The following is a 10,573-nucleotide window of genomic DNA, read 5'->3' as shown; positions in this document are numbered from 1 at the left end:
TGCAGCTGGCTCAGCAGAGGTCCAACAAGACCTCTACTTTATCACACTGTTAGAAAATCTGTGCTATCATACCAACAGGATAAAAGATAAGGAGATCACTAACAGTGCAGAGAGACTGCAATGTTGTATTCAAGGAGGGACTGAATCGTTGAGAAAATTTCCTTGACAGCCTATTGTGGCTGATGACATAGAGTATGTATGGTAAACTGGTATTTTCTCAAGTATTTCTGCACTCACCACAGTTGACAGCGAAGCTAACAACAAAGTTCCACAGTGAACAAAGCAAGTATCTTAATGAGCCATGATGAGGATTGAGTATGGCTGTGTCGTTCCGCTTATAATCGTCAGCATGTTACCTATTTTGTGAACTAATGTGTTACCCATTGAGAAATAAAACCAGAATTCAAACTCTATATCCATATAACTGGGGCTGATATATTTATAAAGTTGGAAACAGACTGTGGTTTGCTCTGTCAGTGTATCTCCAAAACTATATATTCGCATTAGGTTTTTTTTCTTATAGAGGAAAGAAGTTCCATCCTACTCCTGTCATTTTGCAATTAGATCAGTTAACACTAGTTTGCCCCTAATGACATTTTCTTGTTTTCTTTTAAAACCAGTGTCAATAGTTATGTTACTAAAATGTGATTTTTTTTAAGGTACATTCGATTCTCTATGCTCAAATCTTTTGTGGTGTTGCAGTTCCATGCACTGCTGCATATTCAGGCTAGCTTGAGTCTTCTTCCTCTTGTTCATGGAAAAGTTGGGAAAATGTCAGGCAAAATTGTAGCTTTGGATGTCAATGTCTAAATTATTTTCATGACTATGTCTTGTTCATTTTCTTATAATAGAATGTAAGTGAACTTGCAGAAAGCAGCAAGACAATTGGCACTTGAATTTTTCTTCCTTATACAATAATTATTATTTGAAAAACAATGTGCTTGTAAAGAAAAACTTGAAATTTTAGGTGGATGTTTAGTTTATACTGTCGGTTTGGGTTTCTTTTTCTGTTATCTTATTGGAAACATTCTTGTTACTGGTAATTTAAAATATCGAAAAATGAAGGTGTAGTCACTGGCAGGCATTTCTAATGTGCTTCATAACAATGTTTGCAGTCTAGAAGTCATCAAAATTTGCCAATAATTTAATCAGGAAGCATTTTTGCCGCTTTTCAATGCAGTAGCTTGTCAGTATTATTAATTACGCACATTTTGGTCCAACCCTTCATCCCAGCTGGAAGCAGAATTCCCATTGACTATAGGGGAATCATGGAATTTTAAGGAAGTTTGGCTTAGTTTTCTGTATTCAGCCTCGCAGTGACATGGAAGGCCCTAAACTTCAGGTTTTTCAGCAAGTACTTAATATAACTCATGAGTGTCTCCATTACAGTAGCAGGGAATGCAGCAGCAGCAGCATTACTAATGAGAACAGAAGTCTCGCGTGAAACAAGTGTGCATCTGTGTTTGTGTGCTGAACTGAAGGCAATATGTTAACATATGTTCAAAAAAGCGCGTTTTGTGTCTCTGTTTAAGAAATACTGCTGAAGACCATGAAAGACAAAAGGGAGAGGATGCATAGCTCTGGTTTGCTATATTGCATTTCATGTTTTCCTCCTGTCCTCTAAATAAGCACATTGACAGGCTGGATTGAAACATAGTGTTATTTTTGCACATATGTAAAGATGCTAGTTGTAAGAATATTATACCATATTATTTCACATTATTGAAAAACTAAATATAGATTGTTGTGGTAAACACATGACAGTTTAAAAAGTATAACTCTAGGATATTATTTTAGAACTTCTGTATCTGAACTCCAAAGAATTTGGCTAAATTTTTTTATAGTTTCTTTGTTGAGCCCTCCCCTTCCCATGGTTGCATTGCTCTTATTTTTTTAATGTAACAGCATATTGGCCATTTTTCCTTGATGTGAGTTACGACCATGTGAACATAAAAGGCATTAAAGTACGCCATGACTAGATTAAAGGTAAAGACTGAATCAATGTTAAGTATTTTTTGTTGCTGTCATCTGTTACTATCCAGTTTGTCTGGTGGAATAGTTGAACGTTCAAAATTAGAATTGAAATTTCAAATGCTGTAGGGAGTGTGCGATTTTTGTTTTTCATTTTTTGTTTGTTGTTTTTTTAATGAAAAAAAAAGACTTTTTTACTTAAGTGTGACTGTAATCTTAAAAAAGGTTGTTATATAATTGTTTACTGTTGTGTAGAACTTCTGTTAGATGTGTAACATGCTTCCTTGACTACTGCTACAAAAAGCCTGTTTTCATCCTGTGAGAACTTTCTGCCTAACAGAAGGTTCTTGGTCACACTTCAGTTTATTCATGCCACTATTATTTTCCACAACAAGACAAGACAATCTCATGCATATAAATCAAGTTCATGTTATGTCTTGTGCTGTTATAACTGGACAAAATGGTTTATCTCAGCTCAGTCTCTTCAGTTCTTTCTGGTTCGTTGCAACAGCATCTCTGTGTTTGTGTTGACCTGCTTTCTCATTAACCATTTTCTTTCAAAATTAGGGCAATATCAGCATACGTTGTGTTATATTTAGGTTTCATTTTTCTTGGACTTCCATGAATTCACAGTTAGATTTAGAATTTAGTATTTTGTGCCAGTGGATTTGTATCCTGTGTTGGTAACCATTACAACCTCTTAGGAGTGGTTCAGAAGACTGGTAGAAAAATCTTGGCTCTGAACCCTAATAAAAATACATGTCTTTAATAATTCTAGCGTTAATACTTAGAAAAGTGTAACACTCACATTACATTTAGACTCAGTTGCCTAATTCTCTTAAGATCAGTAGTTTTGATAACCAGCTTGATTGTAAGCCCACTGTCAACAGTGGGTAAGATATTTTTTTTTCTTTCTTTTCATTTTTATTTTGGTCTCTTGTTTTAGAAGACTTGGATCTTGATCAAATATAAAGTTATAGGCTATAAAACGGGCAACTTTCAATTCACACTCATTTCATTATTAGTTAGATGATTCACAGGTGACAAAATAATGTATAGGACAAGGCATGGATCCATTCTGAGGTCTTTTTGACTTGATGTTCTGCAGTGCTGGTTTTAAAGATTTCAAATCTAAAACTCATCCAGAACTCACAAAATTAATACCTGAAGTCATGAATTTTTTAGGCTACATATGTTTATGAGTTGCATTCCCTTGGAGAACACTGGTGCATTTGAGCACATACACTGAATTTGAACCAGCAAGGCAGAAACTACATGTTATGGCCCAAATGTATTTTGGCGCTGTGATAGCGATTGTAAATAGGCCTTAATGCTCTCCCTGGATCAGAGAATTGGCCTGAAGGCACTGTAATTCTGTCGCAATTTTTTTTGTGTGGTTGAAGAAAACAAACAAAAAAAGGGTTATTGTTGGGCTTACATAAAATCTGAGCTGCTTCTCAGCTGAGGTTGAAGGAGGACGTCCTTCCTCCCCACCCTGTCACACGTAGCGATACCATCTGGGTGTATGGGACGGGCTCCAGATCGGACTTGGAACTAATCCAGTAAATGTTGCAGAAACCTTGAAGCAAACCGAATGAAACATAACCAAACGAAGCCGTTTGACAATGATGCATTCAGTGACATGATTTATCTTAATGCGTGTGATACTGCAAAGCATTAATTTCCTCCAGTCAGTGTGGGAAGTTTTGGAAAGGTGTAGATTTTAGGTGTTGTGAGAAGATTTTGCCTTCAAACCTTATGCCTTGTTTTCGACGGTGTTTCTTCTTGTGTTGTTATCAAATATTGGCTTCTGGAGTATTGGTTTTTTACACTTCTGATTAGTTAATTTATTGCTCTCAGGAGGACTGAATGTGAAAGAAAAGAGAAGAGCCTTAGACAGCTGTTCTTACCTTTACTAGGTTTGATTTCTATGCTTTTAATTATTTTTTTTTCTATGGAAAATAATTTTGTTAGACCTGTGAAGAGGAAGATTATTTAGAAAAGCAAGAACCATTTTTCTATTCCCTTTTTTTTTTTTTTTGGGGGGGGGGGGGGGGGTATGGTTTTAAACAGCTACTTTTTATTGTGGTAACACATCATTTTTTATTTTAAAAAATACCTGATGGTCCAAATTTGATCTGTTCCAGTGCATTCTCAGTCTCTACATTTATGTTCTGGTTATGTTACCTAAATTTAATGTTATTTCAGTCCTGACACCAGGTATAAATTCTCTATCCTGTAATAGTTCTGTTTAAAACAAAACAACCCCCCCAAGTTACTAAGATACGACCAAGAGCTGATTAGATGGCTTCTCACTAATCTTGCACTTTTTGATCGTCCTTGTTTCGCTTGGTCTCTCTGAGGTTGCCTTTTCCTGGCGGATCATTAACCTCACTCCTCTCTGTTTCTAATGTGCTGTGTCCACATCTAATTCAGATCTCTACTTGCGATCTTTCCTTAAGTTTCAAAACATCATACCTACTCTGGGAAGTTGTTAGAGGGAGCTGTGGTGTTCTGGATGGAACACAAATCAGTGCTCCTTTGTCATTTGCTCTGACTTCCAGACCTCACTATTATATGGTAGACACCCACAGGGTAAGGTCTTTAAATTTAAAGGTCATTCTCAAATGGCTTTTAGAAAGGCAATAAATAATCAAGAATAGGTAGGACTTTTTGAGGCAAAAATTGTATCTCGTGGCTTTTAGAGCTTTGCATATTGTGATCTTTTTTGCGGTGTAATAGAAAGAGATAGAATGGTGCTTGGAATCCTGGGGATTTAAAGTTACATTCGTAAAACACTACTTTGATTTTTCGGGTTTGCTGAGCCAACCCCACATCCTAGTCAAGTAACTCGACAACTGTGGATTTGTTACTGAAAAAAATAATTCATCTCCACAGATAGTCTGTAAATGTACTGAGATTTCAAATGTGATCATTTTCTTCTAACCATATTACATGATGGGGTTTTTTAGCCAAGTTAAGGATTACAGATATTTAGCCTAGATCATCTTTGTTTCTGATTGTTGAGTTGTCTTACTGGAACTCCGGGTTATACCACGGACGGAAATGCTATTATGAGTTGAGTTTAATGGGTCCGTCAACATAATGGATTGTTTCCATTCCTCCTATTTTTCATTCATTTATATATTATTAATTTCATTTGTTTGGTCAGTCCTATCTTCTCCCACTTCTCTCTTTTCCATGTAGTTTGTCAGGTGCCTCCAGGCTTTTCTAACAAGCAGTGCTCTGCGTTGTACCGAGAGCATCGTAGTTGGAAGCAGTGTGACTGGAGAAGAGGAAGAGCTGTTCTAAGAGGGGACTTAGGACAACTGGACAGTTTGAATTCTTTTCAAAGCTGTGTTTAGGTGGCTGCCCCTGACTGATGAGGGAAGCACCTCACACATACATATAAGGATACTGTCACCTTGCTTTTCATATCTGGTGCTTGTTTAGAATTTGGTTGAGATCAGAAGGGAACAGAAAAGTTAAGTTACCTTTCTGAATATGGATTAGAGTTACAATACTGGTGTCAAATAGCACATTTTATATTACTTTTTTTTAGTTTAAATTGGGAAATGGAAGTCTCCAGGGCATGAACAATTAATACTAAACAGAGAGCAGTTGCAAATCAAGTAAGTTTTTGTTGATCAAAGCATATTTAAAAAATTCAGAGCTGTGCTCCGAAAGGGAGTTTTTAATTGGGTAAAAGACATGGATGAGAGGTAAGGGCAGTGTGTGGAGAAATGTCATCAAATGAAACAATGACTTGCTGCAGTCTGTGTTTTCCATTGCTTTCACGGTGGGTAGCATCCATTGCATGCTTACTGGAGAGCTTGATCTGGCTGGGCTGCATTTCAGTTAAATTTACTTTTGAAAGTGGGCTGTTCTCTTAAACTCGGCAGTCATGCTTATCCAGTGTCCAGGGTGGGTGATAGTATGGGTGACTTACACTGTTCTTCATCTAATATATATGAGGTTGTTTTAAAATATTGCTAGGTAGCAGGTGGGTAGGAATAAATCACATTTCTGCTCTGTTGGAACAGGGTTTGGTTTTTTCTCTCTCTCTTTCCATCATTCAGTAGAGATTTTTTTTGAACTTTTTGTTAATGCCAAGAAGTAGACATCCATTCTGTGACTGTGTTTTTTCCAATTCCACGGTTTGTGTGACAAAATAATTATGTTAGAAATGAAGAGTTTTCTTAGAAGTTGGCACCGTTATTTGTATGTGCTACCTTGATTTGAGCATTAATAACTGTGAAACAGGATTAGAAAAGTAACAGCTGAAACAGTTGTTTGGGAACACCTTGTTTGCTTGCCCCCTGGTAATTCTTGGTATGAGGCAAAATTGCACCGGAGTGATTAGCAGCATCCGTTGTCTAAGGAATGAACTAATGTCTTTAGTGGGCCAGCGATGTGATTTTTGTTGAGGTGAATGATGCGTTTTAGAAAATCCAGTTCTAGAACTGCAGTTCTTAAAATTGTCCCCACCAGCTACACAATTCAAAACTTTTATGTGAACTCTTTAAGTGTTTCCTTTAATGGGGCACCAGATGAAGAAGGGTTTTGCTAAAATTGATATTACTATTTTGCTAGCCCATATGGAGCTGAAGCTGAAAGCTTAGTGAAGGCTTTTTCAGGAAAGCTGTAAGTGTGTTTCTCAGGGTAGCTAGACAGGACAGTTTCCAGAGTTTGGAAATTTTCCTCGTTGAAGTGTGAAGAAAACTTCTGCTTCTGATGAGACTGCATTTTGTAGAGATCAAACCCAAATACAATTTAACAAAAACAGTATAAAAAATCTTACACCGACACTAGTGGCAAGGTCATCCACATAAAAATAATTTGAAGAATCAACAAATCGATGTAGGATTTTAGAAAACTTTATCCTGGAGAGTCAGCACTCTTCAGAATGTGCCTCTAATTTTTGCGTAAAGCAGGAAGGCATTTAGCAATTATTTTTGTTACAGCCAGTATTCTAAAATCTGATGGATGCTGTATCTTTTTGCAGAGGTAACTGTATACACTGCCTGTACTGAGTTTCATTCTGTTACTGTTACAGGAGAAATGCTGTGCAGTGAAAAATTAACAGCTTTTTAAAACCAACCTTGCCATGCTTCCTGTGCTTTCAATTACAGTTAGTTATTCATGCGTATGGAATTTCTAGGTAGATAAGATGATGTGAATAATACTCAAGCTATATGGACGGAGTATTAAAATTCCAGTAAGAGTCTAGGTTGTTAGCACAGAAAACCCTAACCATAGGAAACAATGGTTCTCCACTGTATTTGGCTTTCTAAAGCAGGATATTTCTAATACTTAGGTGGATGTGCCTATGTATGGAGTCTTAAATCACTACTTTATAGGATTGTTGTAGCATTACTTATGGGAAGGTTATATGAATGATAAATTGTGCTGATAGTGTATTTATGGACAGCATGGTCGGGATGAATTATTAACTGCATGTAAATAAATGCAGTTTTGAAGTGCTGTTTGCACTGTAACTCATGATGCTTTATTCAAAATAGGGAGCTGAGGAAATGTATTATTACTGTGAATAGATATCTGTGTAAGTATTGTAGTGATGTTCCTCAGGCTCTTTGTTGTGCAGATGATGCCTACCACAGGTGGTTATCACATGCCTCTTAGTCTGTGTAGGAAGCAAAGGTCTCAGCCCTCCTGCCCTCCCCAAAAGAACAACCAAATGCCTGATGTTATCAAGGAAAGAGCAGAATGGATTTGTTTTAATAACGATTAAAACACAGCTGACCCCCAAAGTAAAAAAAGAAACCAACCAAAAACCCCCAAAGTACGAATTTTGAACAGGGGAACAAGTGCAGTTGTGGTCCTCCTTGCAGAAGAAGTTGAGGTGTTCTGTATGTGAGTAAAATAATAAATAAAAAATAACATACTTTTTCTCAAAGTAAGCAACATAAAAGAAATTGATAGGAGAACAACTCATTCAGAGTTACCTAAATATCAAACAAAAATGTCTGTGTATAATGAAGAAGAATGTTTTGGCCAAAATTTAAAACGAGAGATTTTGTGAAGGACATGAACCTCCCAATCTTTCTCTGCTCAAGCCTGCGCCCCCCCCGCCCCGCCAAAAAAAAATGCCCAATGTAATGTTCTAGCCTTTAAGAAATATGAAGGTGGTATTTGTTAAGTAACTAGCTAGTTACTTAACTTACTCAATTACTTATTCAAAGATGTAACGAATTAATGCCTTTGCAGTCACTGCTGAGTAGTATAGATTTGTGGAGGCAAGGAAGAATGCAATTCAGTGAAAACACTAGTTTTGAAGTTACTTATTTTCTATTTCTCACCTACTGGTAATAGACAGTTTGTCTACAAGTAATAAAGTGGGAAACAGTTAAAAGTGTCAAGCACCTTTCCTTTATGTGTCAGTGAAAATCCTCTGGTGCTGCCCCTCAGGGTGCATATTGGAAGGCAATACAGAGGCAGAGCTGGAATGCAGTGGCTGGGGAGGATTCATTTCCATAAGAAATGAGGCTAAAAATACACTTTAATGCATCGCTAATAGTGATGTATTGGTGAGAGCGAGTTTAATGAAAAGCTGTCTTATGCAGTTACAGGGTAACATTGTTCCTGTAATTGGGTACTGAAAGCAGGCCTTGTTTTTTGTTGCAACAAATACCGGAGAAATGACAAGATAAGGAAGAGGTTGCAGAATGATGATGAAGCTTTTAAAAACAGAATTAAAACAGAAACAATATGCGTGAATACTTTTAATGTTCAGATGGTATGCGAAGTGTCAGTGGTAATGTTTAGTCAGCGATATTGAAGTTACTGAAACAGAACATGTTTTCAGTAGGTACACAAAGTTTTGTAAAGCCTGCTCAACCAATTTAGCAACACAATACTTCAGAAAACAGAGAATGGATAATAAATATATTAAAAATGGGGTCTGTAATAAGCTGCTTTTGTCTAAAGCAGTATGTGAGGATTTTCTTGCCCTCTGGACATTACTGTCTTAACTTTGGATGCAATGGTTTACAGTATACAGAACAGAAATTTAAGTTACATTATTCACTTCGTTCCCAGTTTTAAAAAAGCATGGGACTGAAAGCAGAAGAGAAGGTACAGGCACAGCCTGAGTAGTCTGATAGTTCCTTGTGTTGCCAAAGCCAGTTTTTGTTCTAATAAGGGGAAATACTGATAGACTGTAGGTCTGAAGGAGGCCAGGAGATTGTTCGGTTGATGCTGCCTCCCGTGTCGCACTTGTTACGTACTTGTCTATTGTTACAAAGGCAGCAAACGATGGAGAGCGCCAAGCTGTGCTCCAGTGCTTTGCTGGCCACTGTCGCAGGGAGAGTGGGTATGATGAGGATGACGATGGCTGTCCTTTATCTGACGTGATTGTTTAGTTTGGCTGAGAAAATATAAGGAAAAGCTGGCAGAGTGGGCAGGTGTCAGTTGGGATATTAGCAGATTACTGCTAAGAAGCCAGAGAGAAATAGAGCCTGTGCACTTGGTGAAGCCAAAGGAGATTCCCTTTAGTGTAGAGTTAATTTCCTTAAGGAGGGGCAGGAAAATGCAAGGCGATCAATTTCAATTTATCTTATTTAATTTTACATTAGTAACTGATTAAAATAACTTCAGGTTTTCTTGGAAATTGGTTTACTGTTTTACAGTGTAAGAGGGTCAGTAGGACTCTGAAATACCTGTTGCCCTCATTTCTTGTTGTAAACAGTCTGCGTTGCTGCTGTAACAGCAGGGCAGCAATGTTTCTTTGCCTCTGAATTTCAACAGTGTAGGTGCTAGTCGGTAAAAGGGAATTAGAGAAAGTTACTTCTTCTGGATGCCACTGTCTAAAATAAACCACATTCCTTCTAGTTAACATTGGTCATATTTAACACATGTACTGTACTTATTGCAAAGAGATTTAGCAACAGTTAAGTGGAAGTGACACCTGTCTGCATTAAGAAAGGTTTTAGCATAGTGTTCCCAATCCAGTGACAATGTACTGTATGCTAAATGGGTATGTAGTGTAGTAATTTGTCTTAATTGTAGTCAAGTAATTTTCTTCTTGGAAGAAGTTTGCTTTTTACTGTTTATGCTGTACCTATTACTGTCTAACTTGTATATATAAATACAATTTAGATTGTTACAACTGTTGCACATATCTTAATAGTTATTATAATCATATTCCCCATTTATGTTAAAAACTTCTTTTTTATTGTGTTCATAAGTTGCCTACCAATCTTGTTCTATAATATATGGATCTTTTTATAGTTCTGATTTCCCATCATGCCAAGAAGCCAGGAAAATATTTTGTGATGGATATGTGGAAGACCAGTATTTTTTACTGGCAATGTAATTGTATTTTGTGTTAAAATAAAAACCTAAAAGCCAAGAATAATGACGATTTAAAGCAGTACTCAATCTGACTGTGCTGAGAATAGTGACACTAAAATGTGGATGTGTGAGTCAGAGCTTCAGCTAGAGTTGTGCTGCTCGCATGGAGCCAGGTAAAATGAGACTGAAAAAACATTGTCAGGCCGTTTTCAACGGCTTTGGGCAGAGCAGCGCTCCCATCCTTGTCCCTGCCTCCCTCCGACCTTCCATCTCACCCTGCTGCCACCCT

General features: G+C 37.2%; 1 protein-coding gene across 7 annotated transcripts in view; it reads left to right on the top strand.

The window, feature by feature from the left end:
- RABGAP1L (RAB GTPase activating protein 1 like) overlaps positions 1-10,573 on the top strand; it is a 262,694-nt gene that overhangs the window by 103,727 nt on the left and 148,394 nt on the right. The gene's annotated exons all lie outside the window — the stretch shown is intronic.

This window comes from Falco rusticolus, chromosome 11, assembly GCF_015220075.1.
Source record: "Falco rusticolus isolate bFalRus1 chromosome 11, bFalRus1.pri, whole genome shotgun sequence".
Lineage (NCBI taxonomy): Eukaryota > Metazoa > Chordata > Aves > Falconiformes > Falconidae > Falco > Falco rusticolus.
This window is presented reverse-complemented; position numbering and strand designations above follow the sequence as displayed.